Genomic DNA, 14,384 nt, shown 5'->3' with positions numbered 1-14,384 from the left:
GAGATTGTGACAAGAGGGAGACCAAACCAAGAAAACAGAAAAAAAGAAAATAAAAAAGAAAACTAAAGTAGGAAGTTAAACAGGAAAACGGAAAACAGGGAAAAAATAAAGCAGGAAAAATATAAAACAGGGAAAAAATAAAGTAGGAAAAATATAAAACAGGAAAAAAATAAAGCAGGAAAAATATAAAACAAAAAGAATGAAGCAGGAAAAATATAAAACAGGAAAAAAATAAAGCAGTAAAAATATAAAACAGGAAAAAATATAAAGCAGGAAAAATATAAAACAGGAAAAAAATAAAGCAGGAAAAATAAAAGACAGGAAAAAATAAAGCAGGAAAAATATAAAACAGGAAAAAAATAAAGCAGGAAAATATAAATCAGGAAAAATATAAAACAAAAAGAATAAAGCAGTAAAAATTTAAATCAGGAAAAAATAAAGCGGGAAAAATATAAAACCCAAATAAAAAAAGGAAAGGAAGAAAGGAGAAAGGAACAAGGAAGAGGAGGAAGACTAAACCAAAGAAACAGGGAAAAAAAGGAATATGAAGAAGAAAACTAAAGAAGGAAGTCGAACAGGAAAACGAAAAACAGGAAAAAAATAAAACAACCCAAATAAAAAAGGAAAGGAAGAAAGGAGAAAGGAACAAGGAAGAGGAGGAAGACTAAACCAAAGAAACAGGGAAAAAAAGGAATATGAAGAAGAAAACTAAAGAAGGAAGTCGAACAGGAAAACGAAAAACAGGAAAAAAATAAAACCCTAAATAAAGAAAAGTGAAAAAAAGAAGGAAGAAGAAAGGAACAGGGAGGAGAAGGAAGACTACCGCTATCTATCCTTTTCTCTTCCTTCTTCCACCGTCTTTTATCATTATTACTATTATTTTTATTTTTTACATTCTCTTCAACGATACACTGACTCGCCTCACACTACAAACTTTTCCCATCTTCTTTGTTATTACTCTTTACATCACCCAAATAATACGTCTTTGGCTGTATTTTTCCTTCCTTAACTCCCATCGTCAACTTATTACGCACCGGCCAATAGGACTGTCAATGTGTATGTCATCTCCATGCTCTCATCTTTAACATATAGCATAAAGGTCAATGGGAATGTCTTTGGCTATGTCCTTTTCCTTCCTTAAACTCCCATCGTCAACTTATTACGCACTGGCCAATAGGACTGTCAATGTGTATGTCATCTCCATGCTCTCATCTTTAACATATAGCATAATGGTCAATGGGAATGTCTTTGGCTATGTCCTTTTCCTTCCTTATGCTCCCATCGTTCTTACTTCCTTGTTAGTCTTTCATTTCCTCTGCTTCTATAGATCCATTCCTTCTTTTCCCTTCCCTCCCCTCCCCCATCCCAGCCCTGTCTCCTCTCTCGGCCCCTATCCTTACCCTGTTCAGTTTCCCCTTATCCCCTTCCCACTTCCATCCCTTACAGTGCGATTCTCTTCCTATCCTCTTTCCCTAATAATCTCCTTCTTTACCTTCAGACATGCCCTTCCTTTCTTTTTCCTCCTCTTTTCCTGTGCGTTTATCTTTCTCCCTTCTGACATGTTTTTCCCTCTCTCCTCCTTCCCCTTCCTTTCCTTCCTCCTCCCTTCTTTCCCCCTCTGTCCTCTCTCTCTCTCTCTCTCTCTCTCTCTCTCTCTCTGGCGCGCGCGTACACACACACACACACACACACACACACACACACACACACACACACACACACACACACACACCATGACACTCACACTTTCTGACACCCAACACGCCCACATAATGTCAAGCTTTCCACTACATTAACACTATATAGGTTCCTCTCTCTCTCTCTCTCTCTCTCTCTCTCTCTCTCTCTCACACACACACACACACACACACAGTTTTCATGATCTCCCTATATAATATGTACATGTTCAGCTCTCGAGTTGCTTATCCCTAAATAAACAGTATATTATTATTATTATCATTATTATTATTATTATTACACACACACACACACACACACACACACACACACACACACACACACACACACACACACACACACACACACACACACACACACACACACACACACACACACACACACACACACACACACACACACACACACACACACACACACACACACACACACACACACACACACACACACACACAACACTTCACATCCTCCCCCCCTCACACCGACGTTCGCATCCACTCTGATACACCTACACATGTATCATCGCAGTCAGACTTATATAAAGAACCAAAAGAACTAACAGAAGCAAAAAGTAAATATGATAAAAAGAAAGGAAAATGCGAAAGGAAAGTGCAAAAGGCTTTACCAAACAAGATGAAGCAAACGAAGTGCTGATTTCATGTACGTGGGTATTATATAAAAAAATGGGACTGGGAACTTTAGAGATACAAGACAAATTAATGAAAACGTTTGAGATAGGAAAAGGGAGTAAGAAAGGATGATGATGATGATGATGATGGGGAGTCAAATTATACTGATGAGATGAAAGACTACTAGCAAAGAAAATGAGTAAAATAAATACAATAAAAGAAAACAAAAGCAGGAGAGAGAGAGAGAGAGAGAGAGAGAGAGAGAGAGAGAGAGAGAGAGCAATTCCTCTGGCTAACGAGCATGGCAAACTTACGCATCAGAGACGTGTGCCGCCTACTCCTCCTCCTCCTCCTCCTCCTCCTCCTCTGAGTAAACTTGGTGAAACTGTCAAACTTGAGCTGCATGACAAACTCTTCCTTAGCGGGGCAGGCACGAGCACAGGAAGGAAGGAAGGAAGGAAGGAGGGAAGGAAGGAAGGAAGGAGGGAGGGAAGGAAGAAGGGAAGGAAGGAAGGAGAGAGGGAGGGAGGGAGGGAAGGAAGGAAGGAAGGAAGGAAGGAAGGAAGGACGGTTGGAATGAAAGAGGAAAAGAAAGAACTAAGGGAGAAACGAAGGAAGGTGGGAGGAAAGAAGGGAGGGAAGGAAGGAAAAAAAGGAAGGAAGGAAGGAAGGAAGGAGGGAAGAAAGAAAGGAAGGAAGGCAGGGAGGGAGGGAGGGAAAATGGAGGAAGGAAGGAAGGAAGGCAGGAATGAATGAATGAAGGAAGGAAGGAAGAAAGGAAGGAAAGAAAAAATTAGGGAAGGAGGGAAGGAAGTAGAGAACGAATTAAGGAAGAAAGAAGGGAAGGAAGGAAGAAAAAATAATTAAGGAAGGGAGGAAGGGGAAAGGAAGGACGGAAGAAAGGAAAGCAGGAAAAAAGTCACCCACTATCAGAATTCGTCCTGTTATCTTTCTTAAATTCTTTCAAATTCCTTCCAACTCTGAGCGTTCCCTTCAGAGGAGCCTGACATCAGTGGGAAAAGCGAAGAGAGAGTGGGAGGAAAGAGGGAAGGTGAGAGAAAAAAAAGAGGAGGGAAGAAGAGGGAAATAGAAAGAAGAAGGAGAAGAGACGGAAGAGGGAAGAAGGAGGGAAGAGAAGGAGGAGGAAAGAGGAAGAAGATGATGGAAAAGTGATGCGAGGACTAGATTGAGCTTCGGAAGACACGCGAGAAAGCAAAGTTTGTGTTGCGCTCTTGAGTTGTCCTGCAAGGCTTATTAGTGTTGATGAGAGAGAGAGAGAGAGAGAGAGAGAGAGAGAGAGAGAGAGAGAGAGAGAGAGAGAGAGAGAGAGAGAGATTATAACAAACCAAATTCACGTACAATATTTCCTATGAATATTGACTCCCTAGCTAAATGAACTCTTGAATCCATACTAAATGACCCCTAAATCGTCACTAAATGAATCAGGCTAACATATGTGAACCCTGAACTCTTGATTTATGACCCCGGCACCAACACCTGACAACCCCCTTATTCATAACCCTCATTACTAACACGCTTCATAATATAACAAAGAGAAAAAAAAAGAAAAAAAAGAAAAATATGATCCTTGACCTCTTACTTAATAAATCCAGAACCACCTAAAAATTCCACTGTTCACACCCTTTATACTCTAACTCGCTTCACAGTATGACAAAAAAATATATATAAATGAACAAATAAATAGATAAATAAATAAATAAACATGAACCCTGACCCCTAAATTACTGAACCCAGAACCCCCTAAAAACTCCTTTATTCATACCCCTTTTACTGACTCGCTTCACAGTAACTAAAAAAAAAACTATAAATAAAAAAATAACGTATGCATATATCAACCCTCAAACCCTTAATTAACAAACTCCAATCACCTCATCAATCCCTTATTTAACACCTTATCAATATCACCTCACCACTATCTTGTTCAATACCTTATTACTATCATCTGACCGCTCCCTTGTTCAACACCTTATCAATATCACCTAACCACTCGTCTATTCAACATCATATTACGATCACGCTTTACAGTATGCCACAAGAAACTATACATAAAAAAAATAAGTAAGTAAAATCAGTGACGTCCTCAGGTACTCCGCGTCCCAGGTGCCAGATTTCGCACACCTGGGATGGTTCAGCCAGGTGAGTAATTAGGCGCCTTTCACTCTCCCTTTCACCGGCACAAAGGAGGTAAAAGATGACAGGCTTCCTTTTATACTCCTTTGATGTCTTATTCGTCTTGTTAACAGTACGTCTATTATGTTATTTTATGTTGCGTTAGATACGTTCCTTTTGCGCCTTCGATGTCTTTCGCTCTTCACTTCTTTTTCTCACGCGGAATAAGAAAAAAAGAATAGGCATTAAGAGGGAGATCGGAGAAGGCTGATTAGGAACAAGACGAAAAAGGAGGAGGAGGAGGAGGAGGAGAGGCGCGCTGACGATGATGATAATGATGATAAAGAGGAGGAGGAGGATGAGGAGGTGACAGGCTTCTCTTCATGTCCGTTTAAATTTTTTTCGGCTTCTCTAGTACATTTTTGTATATTGATTTATGTTAAAGAATACAGTAACTTATTCATCTGCTCCATAAAGCGGTGTATGACAACCTAATAGGCAAGAATATACTGTTATACGCATTATTTCATCACATTTATCTTGACCGGTGGACATTATATATTATTTTGTACAGCTGCGTAAGGAATTAATCGTATATGCATTTTTAATTCACTTACTGTGTAGCATTCCTTTAAACCTCTTTTGTGCTGCATGAGAACAGTATCACATCTATTCATTTATCGTCCATATCACAAACTCTCCCCTTCAAAATCAGCTCCAACAATATCAGTCAACCCGACGCCGTTCCCTAAGAGTTTTCAAAGAGCCCCTTTTTACGGGTTAATGGCTACTTCCAACATATTAACTGTCTCTTGGCAACACTACTAGGGCGAAAATTTACCAAGAAAATGTAGTAAAAAGTGAAGTATAGGAAATTTAACGAGAAGAACAGTTTAGAGGCTGCCGTTGGTTTTTGAAGACTTCCAATATATTGATTTTCTTTTGGCAACAATATGGTTCAAAGAGCAAGAAAAAAAAAAGTCCCCAAAATGAAGTATAGGAAATTTAAAGAAAAAGAACAGTTTATTAGGTGCCGTCGGTTTGTGAGTTGGTAATGACTGACATCTGAATAAGGGAAGCTTGGAATATGGTTGTGCTTTACCTCTCATTACACAACTTTAATATTTTTTCTATTACATGAAATAATCTTAGTCCACTCTACCTTACAGCCGGGCAGGTGAGGCATCCAGGTGAGCGTGAGACAGGGCGAAGGCTGCAGCATCTTACCTGTAACAAAGGAGAGAATCATGATACTGAGTGATTTGAAGTGAAAGGAGAGGGGGGGAAGGGGGTGTAACGGAAGACATGTATAGACGATCGATATGTGCGTAGAGGTGAGGTGAGGTGAGGTGAGAAGAGATAAGATGAGGTGAGGTGAAATGAGATGAGGCGAAATTAGATGTGAGAAAAGGTGACGGAAGATGAAATGAGATGAGAAGTGAGATGAGCTAAGGTGGAAGAAGTGAGGTGAGAAGGGTGAGGCGAGGTGAGGTAAGGTCCTCCTCACGCCCTTCTCTTCTTCCCCATTTCCTTCATATGCTTTACCCCCCCCCCCTCTCTCTCTCTCTCTCTCTCTCTCTCTCTCTCTCTCTCTCTCTCTCTCTCTCTCTCTCTCTCTCTTCCATTCACTCCCCTCTGTTAGTTTATTTCTCCCTCACTCTCTCCTCTATTCCTCCTCCTCCTCTTTCTCTTTCTCTTCTCCTCTCTCTCCCTCCTCTATACTATGCATCTCCCTCTCTCTCCCCCTCCTCCTCCTCTCCCCTCCCACCCTTCTTTTCACTTTCACTCTCCTCTTTCGCTCCCTCCCTTCATTCTCTCACTCCCTTTCCTTTCTCTCTCTCCCTCTCTCACCCTTCGTATCTCTTTCGCTCCTCTCCGCTGTATTTTTTTTTCTCTCTCTCTATCAATCTATTTTTTTTACCCTCCCAGTCTCGCTTCTCTCTTTCTTCTTCATGGATTTTTGTTTGTTCTTCCTCATTCCTTTATTCATTTTGCTTTTCCTATTTATCTTTCTCTTGCTTCCATCTCTTCTTTCGTTCATGTCTGTTTTCCTCTCATTTCTCGGTTCGTTTGCTATTCCCTTCCTTCCTATTTCATTTCCTTCTTTCTGTTCAATATTATTCTTCCGTTCGTTTTCACATTCCTCTCTCTCTCTCTCTCTCTCTCTCTCTCCCTCCTTTTGCTTCCCTTTCCCTTCCATCCTATTCAACTTCATTTCTTCTTTCTCACTCTCACAACATAGCTCTATTCTCTTATCTTTCCTTCCTTCCTCCCTCCTCTCCATCTTTCTCCTTTAGTTTTCTCTTCCCTTCCTCCCTATTCTGCTTTCTTCCTTCTTCCTCATCCACCATACTGATTTATTTTTTCTCTCCTCTTTTATTCCTCCATTCGTTTCCCTTTCCTTCCTTCCTCCATCCCTCCAACGCACCTTTCTCCGTTCCTTTTCCTTTCTTCTCTTTCTTCTTCCTCTTTCGCAATATCGATTTTCTTTTCTCTCCCCTTTCATTCCTCCACTCGTTTACCTTGCCTTCCTTTCTCCATCCCTCCCTCCTCACCTTGCCTTCCTTCCTCCTTCCCTCCCTCCCTCATTACCTGTCATCCAGCCGCGGGAGTCGCCTGTTACCTGATCACCTGACACCGGAGAGACAGGTAACACAGGTCCGGTCACCACCACCACCACCACCACAACCACCACCACCATCACCACCACCACAAACACATCCACTACCTTTCCCTTTCTACCTCCTCCTCTTCCCTCCCTCAACTGGTATTTTGCTAGTACCCTTTCTCTCCCTTCCTCTGTCTTTCTCCTCATTCTTCTCTTACTCTCCCTCCCTTCTGATGTTTTTTTTCTAACTCTCCTATTCCTCTCACGTTCTACCTTCTCTCCCTCTCCCTCTCTCTCTCTCTGACGTGTTTCTTTTTCTTCCTCTCTCTCTCTCTTATATTTTCTCTTCTCTGCTTCCCTCTCTTTCTCTCTCTCTCTATTTCAGCCATTCCTCTTCTTCCTCTCTAATGTCTTCCCTTCTCTCCCTCTCTTGCCCGTCCGAAGTTCTCTCCCTTTCTCTCTCCTTCCCTCTCCCTTTCTCTCTCCCCTCGTCCTTGCTTCTCTCCACACACACGCATCTCCGTCACTCACCACCTCCTCCTCCTCCTCCTCCTCCTCCTCCCTTCTCCCTTTGCTGGGCCGAGGCAAATACCAGAGCACACCACACCACAACGATCCCTTCCTGGCCGTGTTTACCAGCGTCTTTCCCAGCGGGCGGGCGGCGGCGGGGTGGCTAATGTTTGATGCATGCCAGGGAAGGTGGAGCAGTTTCACGAGCCACGGGGCACGCTACGTTACGCGGGGTGCTGGGAAAGGCGAGATAAACACTGCTAAACTACGGCGAGACAATGCAGGGTTATCTCACACGGCGGGGGATGCTGAGACGAGAGATAGAGTTAGAGGGATGGGGAAGAGGAGGAGCTGGCTGGGTGAGGTGTAAATTGAGATATCTTGGATCGTTAGTTTGGATAGGGTTTGGTCCTGTAGTTTCCTCCCTCTCCTCTTCCTCCTACTACTACTACTACTACTACTACTACTACTACTACTACTCCTCCTGCTCATCGACTCCCCCTATTTTTTCTCCTCACCCTCCTCCTCCTACAGCTCTTCTTTGTCCTCTTCTTCCTTAATCTCGTTCCTGTTTTCCGCGTTCTTTACTCCTCTTCCTCCTCCTCCTTTCCTCTTATTTTCCTACTTATTCCCCTTTTTCTATGCCTCCTTCTCATATTCCTCCTAATTCTCAACCAATATCCTCGTTTTCTCCTGGTCTTGCTCTTCCTTCTCCTCCTCCTCCTCCTCCTTCTCCTCTTTCTTCTTATTTTCCACCTTTTTCAATGCTTCGTTCATTTATTCCTCCTCCTCCTCCTCCTCCTCCTCACAGTCAACCCCCCTACTCCCCCTCCTCTCACGAAGCCACCAGCCAATTTACGCCCGTCTCTCCGTCATATATATTTTTCCCTCTCTGCCTTTGCTCAACGAGCCCTGAAGCGCCGTAATGCCACAATGAATCGCCGGCTCAGGACCCCCCCAAGAGCCCCGGCGCCCCGAAAGATGGAGGAGAACACGAAGGAAAACGTAGGAGGGACAAAGAGGCGAGGTTGAGACGAGGTGTGTGTGAGACGGACAAAAAGAGGAAGTAAAGAGAGAGTGTGTGGGGGAGAGTCGAAGGAGGCCATGGACAGAAGAATAAGATGATGATGATGATGGGAAAGTAGATGATAGGAAAGTGTCGAAGAGAGAGAGAGAGAGAGAGAGAGAGAGAGAGAGAGAGAGAGAGAGAGAGAGAGAGAGAGAGAGAGAGAGAGAGAGAGAGAGAGAGAGAGAGAGAGAGAGAGAGAGAGAGAGAGAGAGAGAGAGAGAGAGAGAGAGAGACGAGCAAAAGGAGGAGAAAGTTAAGAGCAGGGTCGAGGGAGGCTGGTATTGAGGAACAAGAGGAGGAAGAAGAAGTAGATGGACCAGTAAGAGGTGAAATGAAGAAGGGAAGAAGATGAGTGTGAGAGGAACAAAAAAGAAGGTTAAGAGGAAGCTGAGGGAACTGAAGTACAGGAGAAGGAAGATGATGACGATGGAAAAGCGAAATGTGATAAAATAGGAAGACGAAACAGATATTAGAGTGACAAGTAAAAAAGTAAGAAGTAATAAAACGAAAAAGATAAAGTGGAGTTAGACGAAAGAAAAAAAAGAGGAAATAAAGCAAAAAAAAGTAGGATGAAATAAATACGTAAAAGATAACAATATGAAAAATACAAAGTGGAGTTAGACGAAAGAAAGAGAAGAAATGAAGCAAAAAGAAGTAGGATGAAATAAATAAGTAAGAGGTAACAAAATGAAAAAGACAAAGTGGAGTTAGACGAAAGAGAAAGAGAAGAAATACTGTAGAAAGAGGTAGGACTGCACTCAAGCTGAAGAAGAGGATGACTGCCAGGATACAATATGAGGATGGGACAAGAGGAGAGGGTGCAGTAATGGAACGAGAGGAAGGTGACGAACAAGAAGAAAACGATGCTGTGAAAAGGATAAGGGAGATCAAGGTGGAGGGAAAGAGAGAAACTGTAGCACGAGAGGAAGAAGGGAAAGAGGAAGAAGTGTAAAAATGTGAAAAGCGTGACGAAGAGGAAAAGAAAAAAAACAGGAAGGGAGATGTCTGATGGTGTGATAAGGGAGATCAAGATGGAGGGAAAGACGGAAAATGTAGCACGAGAGGAAGAAGGGAAAGAGGAAGAAATAAAAAATGGAAACTTGAAATGCATGACGAAGAGGAAAAGGAAAAAACAATACGAAGGGAGATGTCTGATGGTGTGATAAGGGAGATCAAGATGGAGGGAAAGACGGAAAATGTAGCACGAGAGGAAGAAGGGAAAGAGGAAGAAATAAAAAATGGAAACTTGAAATGCATGACGAAGAGGAAAAGGAAAAAAACAATACGAAGGGAGATGTCTGATGGTGTGATAAGGGAGATCAAGATGGAGGGAAAGACGGAAAATGTAGCACGAGAGGAAGAAGGGAAAGAGGAAGAAGTAAAAAATGGAAACTTGAAATGCGTGACGAATGGGAAAAGGAAGAAAATCAAGAAGGGAGATGTGTGATGTTGTGATAAGGGAGATCAAGATGGAGGGAAAGACGGAAAATGTAGCACGAGAGGAAGAAGGGAAAGAGGAAGAAGTAAAAAATGGAAACTTGAAATGCGTGACGAATGGGAAAAGGAAGAAAATCAAGAAGGGAGATGTGTGATGGTGTGATCAAGATGGAGGGAAAGACGGAAAATGTAGCACGAGAGGAAGAAGGGAAAGAGGAAGAAGTAAAAAATGGAAACTTGAAATGCGTGACGAATGGGAAAAGGAAGAAAATCAAGAAGGGAGATGTCTGATGGTGTGATAAGGGAGATCAAAATGGAGGAGAAGAAGAAAACTAATGGACGAGAGAAAGAAGGAAAAGGAAGAAATAAAAAATGGCAACTTGAAATGCGTAACGAAGAGGAAAAGGGAAAAAACAATACGAAGGGAGATGTGTAATGGTGTGATAAGGAAGATGAAGATGGAGGAGAAGAAGGGAACTAAAGGACGATAGAAAGAAGGAAAACGAAGGAGTAAAAATGAAAACCTGAGATGTGTTACGAAGAGGAAGAGGAAAAAAACAATACGAAGGGAGATGTGTGACGGTGTGATAAGGAAGATGAAGATGGGGGAGAAGAAGGGAGCTAAAGAACGAAAGGAAGGAAGGAAGGGACAAGAATGAGGATTAAAAACGAAAGCCTGAGATGTTTGACGAAGGGGAAAAGGGAAAAAAAATCAAGACGGGAGATGTGTGATGGTGTGGTAAGGAAGATGAAGATGGAGGAGAAGAAGGGAACTATAAGGAAAGAGAGAGAAGGAAAGGGAAGAGGTTGAAAATGGATACATGAGAAGTGTGACGAAGGGAAAAAGGAAAAAAAATCAATAGCGTGTAGGGGATACCGATCTATATGCAGAAGTTTGCTGAATATACAAGAGAAAAAGGAAAAAAAAAGAGGAAAAGGAAAGAAGGAGAAGCGTGACACAGAAGGAAAAGAAGAAAAAAGCCCAAGACATCAAGAGGATAAGGATCAAAATAAAGAAGAGGAAAGAGAAGAAGGGGAGAAGAGGAGGAGGAAGAGGAGGAGAAGAGTGAAACGCGGAATAAGAAAAAAAGAATAGGCCTTAGGAGGGAGATCGGAGAAGGATGATTAGGGACAAAACGAAAAAGGAGGAGGAGGAGGAGGAGGAGGAGGAGGAGGAGGCGTGCTGCTGCTGATGATGATAAAGAGAAGGAGGAGGAAGAGGAGGTGAAAATACATAAACGAGGAGCAGGAAGAGAAGGCAAAAAATAGAGGTCAACATGAGGATTAAGATTAAGGGAAGGAAGGAGGAGAAAATATACACACAAAAAAATCGAGAAATAAGAAGAGAAGCGTGACAAACGAGAGGGGAAAAAAAGATAATGACAAGAGGACGTGAAGGAAAAACGGAATGAAAAAGAGAAGGAATATTAAGGACGAAAAGTGTAAAGGAGAGGAAAAAAAGAGGTCAGAGGAGATTGAAGTGGAGGAGGAGGAAAACAAGGCTGATGAGCAAGGATGAAGAGGAAAGAGAAATAAAGAGAAGTGAGAAAAGAAAAAGAGGAAAACTGAGAAGGGCAAGGAAGGGGTAAAGGAAACGAGGGGGAATTAGAATTAGACACTTGAGAGGCGACCAAGATGGAAGAGGAGGATGAGGACAAGGAGGAGGAGGAAGAAGAAGAGGAGGAGCAGGAGCAATGAAAAATAAATGAAGGCAAGGAAGAAAATCACTAGGGAACACGAAGGAAGAAGAGGAAAATAAAGAGGAGGAGGAGGAGATAAGAAATACACGAGAGAACACAGATTAAAGAAGAGGCTGATGAAGAAGGGAGAGAAAAAAACAGGCTGGTAAATTTTAAGCAGGAGGAGGAAGAAGCATAGAAACATGGAATGACAGGCAACAGAAAGCCTATTGGCTCATTACGAGGTTGCCTGCTGTAGAGCCGTGATCTGCCTGACAGTCACTTGGTGCCTGCAGAGCAGTTCAAGGCATTTCGGTGCGTATTTTCAGTTTACTCCTGTTGTCACGAAGTGACGGTCGATGCGATTTTTGAAGGAGTTGATGGTTTCTGCACTTACTACTTCGGCAGGGAGGTCGTTCCAATGGCGTATGACTCGGTTACAGAAGAAACTCCTACCAATGTCTGTGTTGCATCGCTTTGCTTGAATGGGCAGGTCGTTGTTTCTAGTTCTTGAGTTAGTTTGTAGCTCAAAGAGTTTGGAGTGGTCGACGTTACTGAAGTTTTTTAGGTACATGAATACCTGAATCAAATCCCCCCGTAGGCGTCTCTTTTCCAGCGTGAAGAGATTAAGTCGCCTGAGTCGTTCTTCATACGGCAGGGCTCTCAAGGGTGGAATCATCTTCGTAGCGCGTCGCTGGATTCTTTCTAATAGTTCAATGTCTTTTCCGTAGTTAGGGGACCAGAATTGTACCGCATACTCGAGGTGAGGTTTTACCATTGAATTATATAAGGATAACATTACTTCCGGCGTCTTACATTCGAAGTTTTCATAATATAAACCCGAGAATAGTGTTGGCTTTGTTATATGCATTTTTACAGTCTTTTGCGTGTTTTAGGTCACTGCTGATAGTGACTTAAAGATCCGATTCCTCCTTCACGACCTGCAGAGGATTTCCACGCATGTTGTATGTATGGTTGCTGTTTCTGGAACCAAAGTACATGACTTTGCATTTGTCAACGTTGAACGACATCTGCCACTTTTCGGACCACTGGAGGAGGAGGAGCAGGAAGAGAAGGGGGATGAGTTTAGGAATACGAAATAAGTGGGAGGAGGTATAGAAGACGGCGAAGGAAGATGAAGTTAAAAGAGGAGGAGGAGGAGGAGGAAGAGGAGGAGGAGGAGGAGGAGGAGACTGATGAAAATTTAAGACCGGAAAAACGGAGAGATGAAGATGGAGGAGGAGAACGATAAAGAGGAGGATGAGGAGGAAGATGGAAGAGAATGAGAAAGAGGAGGAGGAAGAGAATGAGAAAGATGAGGAGGAAAAAAGGGAAGTAATCAAAAGAAAACAATAAACGAGAGTGAAGGAGAGGAAAAATTAGAGAAGTAATCAGGGAGGAAGGAAGGAAGAAAAAAAAGAGAGGAAGGAAGGAAGGAAAAAAAAGAGAGGAAGGAAGGAAGGAAAAAAAAGAGAGGAAGGAAGGAATGAAAAAAAAGAGAGGAAGGAAGGAAGGAATAAAAAGAGAGGAAGGAAGGAAGGAAAAAAAAGAGAGGAAGGAAGGACAAAGAAAGAGAAAAAGGAGAGAGTGAGGAAAATACGAGACCAGGAACAAATGAGAAGAAGGAAGAGAAGAAAAAAGGAAAGGAAAAAGTAAGTCATAATAATCGGATTTTTCTATTATTTCTTTCGTTTTTGTGTCCTGGAGAAAGAGTAAGAGGAGAGAAGGAAGAGGAGGAGGAGGAGGAAGAAAAGAGGACTAAGTGGGAAAAGAGGAGGAAAGTTTACGTGGAATTCGAGCTAATTATATAAATTATGAGCCTTCAAGTTTGCAGGAGCGGGACTGAAAATGAAGTAAGGAAGGAGGAAAAAACTGGCATTAGGGGGGAGAGAGAGAGAGAGAGAGAGAGAGAGAGAGAGAGAGAGAGAGAGAGAGAGAGAGAGAGAGAGAGAGAGAGAGAGAGAGAGAGAGAGAGAGAGAAGGGGGGGGCAAGCATGCACAAACACTTCCTACACACACCCACACACACACACACACACACACACACACACACACACACACACACACACACACACTTACTTTTTTCCCTCCTCCTCCTCCTCCTCCTCCTCCTCCTCCTTCTCTTACTCTTACGAAAAAAGAAAAACAAAAGAGAAACAGATACCAGGAAACGGAAACAGAGAACAGAAAAAAAACATTAAAAAACGAAAGAAGATTTACTGAGTTTCAAGGCAGCGAAATCACACACACACACACACACACACACACACGACCCCCCCTCCCCCCCTCACACACACATACACAACCCCCCCATCCTCCATCCCCCACCCACCCACCCAACACAAGGAAGGAAAACTTACAAGATAAATACAAAACTAATGGAAAAGAAGAACTAAAAGAAGAAGGAGGAAACAGGGCGCTGAAATTTATGGGCAGGACACACATTCTTTGCCCCGCCCAAGAAGAGGAAAAAGTCTGTTTAGTGTGTCCAGAGGCGGCCATCGGCGAGAGAGAGAGAGAGAGAGAGAGAGAGAGAGAGAGAGAGAGAGAGAGAGAGAGAGAGAGAGAGAGTGTGTGTATAGCGTGAGAGGAATGTGGATGTATATTTTGGGGTAACTAGATTC

The sequence above is a fragment of the Eriocheir sinensis genome, chromosome 27 (genome assembly GCF_024679095.1).
Source record: "Eriocheir sinensis breed Jianghai 21 chromosome 27, ASM2467909v1, whole genome shotgun sequence".
Lineage (NCBI taxonomy): Eukaryota > Metazoa > Arthropoda > Malacostraca > Decapoda > Varunidae > Eriocheir > Eriocheir sinensis.
Note: the sequence above shows the minus strand (reverse complement) of the source record.